The sequence below is a fragment of the Echinops telfairi genome, unplaced genomic scaffold (assembly GCF_000313985.2).
Source record: "Echinops telfairi isolate 266 unplaced genomic scaffold, ASM31398v2 ScPeMD7_7468;HRSCAF=8506_0, whole genome shotgun sequence".
Taxonomy (NCBI): domain Eukaryota; kingdom Metazoa; phylum Chordata; class Mammalia; order Afrosoricida; family Tenrecidae; genus Echinops; species Echinops telfairi.
Genome location: NW_022111369.1, coordinates 79,816,695 through 79,821,071, shown reverse-complemented (window position 1 = coordinate 79,821,071; position 4,377 = coordinate 79,816,695).

Here is a 4,377-nt window from a genome sequence, read left to right as displayed (position 1 = left end):
CCTTGTATCATACTTTATGCATGTATATGCATACATATAAATAAGAAATTGTGAGATGCAGTTTATGTTCACAGAAAGAGCATTTTTAATATGTCTGTGTGTGGAATGGAGCATGCTCTCCTACATTTCATGGCAGTCCGGCACGCTATTCTACTATGTGGGGAGAATGTGAACGTAAAGAGCAAATACCCACCCCCACCCTCCCTATTTATGGCTCCAAAAAAAAATTATCATCAAGTTCATGTTTGTAAATAAGATGCCCTAACCAGAGCAGGGAGCAGAGCTCCCAGAGATCTCTGAATTAATTAAATTATTCAGTTTGATCCTCACCCAATGAAACAACAGATCCCCCATGGGGCAGTGGATGTAATCTATGCATTCAGCCCCTTCCTCACTAAGTTTCTATTAAAGCACTGCAATCATTAAGCGGAGGCGGAAATCACCAAACTAAACAAAGGGGCTATTTTTACAGAAAGGGATGAGAGGCAAGGCATAAATCTTAAAAAATAATAAATAAATAAATAATGATGTTTCCTCAAAGCCCAGAACAGTAGCAGAAGGATTTAAGAATATAAACATAACCAATCTGTCTATTCCAGGGGATAAAGGCTATGTTTCTTAAACATAAAAGAACAAAATTTCTAAGGAGCAAGTGAGTTGGAAGCATTTGCATAATGGATTTTATTTACATAAATTATGTTGCTTATAGCAGTCATCTGATAAGACTTGGCAAAGGTGGAAGGCAGAAGTTGAAGGGAGTGAAGTGAGGCATACATGTAGACATGGAGGGCCAGCACTCCTTTCGGCACTTTTTGGCTCCCCCTCTATCTTTGAAGGCTGTATTTCTTTGGGGGTGAATGTGTGCATTTACCTCAAAACCTTATTACCTTGAATGTCAAGAAGAATTAGATTTGGTCATTCCTACATTCTCTGCACTTCGTACCCTGTTTTGTTCTCCTTTATGAAAGTAAAACTGTGCTCATCTGTCAACTCTTGGAGCATGTTAACTCCTGTATGGTGAGATATGACAGCCACTGGCTGTGAATTTTCTCGCCATAACAACCAAATGGAAATGTCAGCAATGAATCTTTCTGCTAAGTGCCAGATTTTCTTTTACTCATGTGCACCATTTCCCTGGGACCGAATAGAAAATTCCAGCGGCTTTCCTGAGCTCCCAAACAAAGAGCTTCTTTCTCATGGTCTAACATGAAGAACAATGAACAGGTCTTAGAAGAATGAGTACCCATCATGCGAGTAAGTGTGAGGACCACCGGCTCAGCTTTCTCAAGTGCGAAAAAGGCATTCGGATCTCAGACAGGCTCAAGGTAGAAACCTTATTCAGTCTAAGAGAGCCACTTCCTAAGGACCTTTTGATTTTCTGTCAGATTTCCAGAACCAGCGATGCTGCATCTGAAGGAACGCAGCAGAGATGTTGGAAGATAGTTCTTCCACATTCTGCCCTACCTTCTTAAACCTGATGTCTATGATCTGATAGGAATTGGATAAAATCGAGTTTTATTGGAACCTCCAGATTTGAAAGTGTTGCACACATGGACTTAAACACATTCATCTAGAATGAGTTGGTCTTTTCAACTCTGTCATCCTTTGGCTATGCCCAAGGGGTGGCTTGCAATGTTTTTGGTTCCGGCTAAAACTGTACCAGACTCAGGATAGCTTCAACAAATAAGATTTTTATTTTCTCACAAAACAAAAATTCTAAAAGTTTTGTGTTCGTGGCATTGTTTCTGTAAGAAACCAAGTTCTTTTTTTTTTTTTCTTTCATCAATATCCTTATGTTTGTGCATTAATCTCCATGCTTGGTCCTGCATGGTTGCAAGATGGCTACCACAGCTTCATACGTGGAGATTAAGTTGAATGGAAGAAAGGGGAAATGGAGAAAATGGGTTAGTAGCAGTTGTCCCGCTCTATCAGGAAAGAAACATTTCCCCCACCTATTGTATTCTTCCCAAGGTTTTTTATGTTTTTGTTTTGGTTTCATGTCTCCTTGGTCCGAACTGTGCCAAACGAGTAGTCCTTGCTGTGAGTGAGGCATTCCTAGGCATCAAAGGAAGAGGCAGGCAGGGGACCGGGACTGACTGGGGATAATCCCACTGTAAAAAGCAAAACATTATTCTGCACACTGCAAGTTCTAACTCTTCCGCTTGCCCACTAATCTCTATTTGCCTTTTGGAACAATGTAGTTGGCTCTAAGCGTCCTTTGTTTTTTCTCAGAAAGATGGCTGGACTTCTTAATGGTTTACATCTCAAATCACAATACAAGTAAAAAGGGTTTGGACATAATTTTGGGTCAGAAAGGGGAAGATTGCTTTCAGTATTTGAACACATTTTGGTGTCATGATTTTGAAGTCAATTAGTCTCTGGGAGAATAACCGCTCTAAGTTATTGACCCCAAACAAAACAAAATCAAAAATGGAAAACAAAAACTCCAGCCAACAAAATAATTGATCATTGTAGTCTCGGACTCGTGGCGGCTTCGTTGTTGTGCTTAGAGGCTGTCAAGTCTATTCTGACTCACAGTGACGCCGTGCGTGACGGAAGGAAACATGGCACGGCCCTGCGTCACGCTGCGAATGGTTGATATGCTTGAGCCCATCACGCAGTCACTCTGTCCATCCATCTTGTGTAAGCTCTTCTCTTTTGCTCACCCTCTACTTTCCCAAGCACGGTGTCTTTTAAGACTCAAGCAATTCTCCAGCTTTCCCTTCCCTCCACCTCCAGTTCACATATTCCAAGGATTAAAGTTTGAACTCTTGCAACAATTGTTCTTTTTCCATGAGGAATGCTTGCAGGGAAGCCCACCTGATGGAAGTTCCCTCAGTCACAAGGCAAACCTTCTGTGGTGTTACATCATTCCGAGCAAAGCCTTTCCCCAACAGTGTTGCAAAGAACAAAGCAATGCATCGTGCAGAGAAGAGACAAATACTTCTCACTGCTCCTTGGCAGAAAACAGGCAGCTGCCACGGAAAGGTAGCTGGCAGGATGCCCAGATACAGGACTGGGGCCACGGCTTGGGCAGAGGAGCAGTTGCCATCTCATTATGTCCTTGTCGTGCGGCTGCCGGGCCCACGGGCTGACACGCGGAATCAAAGTAAAAATTACTGCTGTCAGAGAAATGATACTAATGGCGGTGACTCTAGTCAGTCCTTCTGTGTGTTCTGGGGACAGCCACCTCGATTCAGTGGACCCATTTCCAGCTGTATTAACCCCCTAGGAAGTTGGCTGGAATAAGCTTCCCATACTGGTGACACTGGGTGATTTGTTTTAATAATGGTTTGAGGGCCAGATGAATTAGTCACTGTCATGCAAGGGAGGAGAGGGAAAAAGTATTCACAAGCATCATCATTACACTAGCAGTGACAGTGGGGAAAAATGGAAAGCCAAAGAAACAAAATATTCTTTCTGGGCTCTTTTTAAGAACAAGGAACAGAAAACATACACCTTAAGAGACACTCAATCAAAACATCAGAGAAGTACAGTTAATGCATTATATAATTTATCCTTTACCCATGGTTCTCAAGCAGATTCCAACCCACCACAACCTTCAAATCTACCCTGTATGAGTACAACTGGGCCTGAGGGCTCCAGAGACCGTACTTTTTAGGGAAGTGGACTGTCTCATTGTTCTCTGGGGGTTCCAGTGGCTGACCTTTCGGATACCGTTGAGTGCTTCAGCTCCTCAGATGCTGCGGACTGCTGTCCACACGTAGTTGAAGGATGTTCAGTGGAGTGGCACACTTCTGGGTCCTTGGCCACGTCAAATTATGGTTGTGCTTGAGCCCATTATTGCAGACGGTGTCAATTCTTCTCCTCAAGTGTCTTGTTTGTTTATGACTCTCTATTTTACCAAGTATGAGGTTCTTTTAGAGATTGATCTCTCATCATAAAATGCTCAAAGCATGTGAGATGAAGTCTTACCATCCTTGGTTCTTAGGAGCATTCTGGTTGTACTTCTAAGGCATGTTGTGCTTCTAAGTATTTTAAATATTCTTCACCAGTAACATTGTGAAAAGGTGTTGATTCTTCTGTGGTCTTCATATTCATTTTCCAACTCTCACATGCATAAGGGGTGATTGAAAACACCATGACTTGGGTCAAGTGCACTCTATTCTTCAAAGTGACGTCTTTGACTTTCAACAGATTAAAGAAGTTTTGTGCAGCATATATGCCCCATTGAAATATGTTGCTTTTTAAAAATTTGTTTTGTTTTTGACTGCTGCTGCCATGAGTATGGTTTGTGGATCCAAGTAAAATGAAATCCCTGACAATTTCAATGTTTTCTATTTAGTATGCTGTGTATTGGTCCAAATTGTGGGGATTTGGGTTTGTTTACACTGAGTTGCAATATGTATTGGAGAT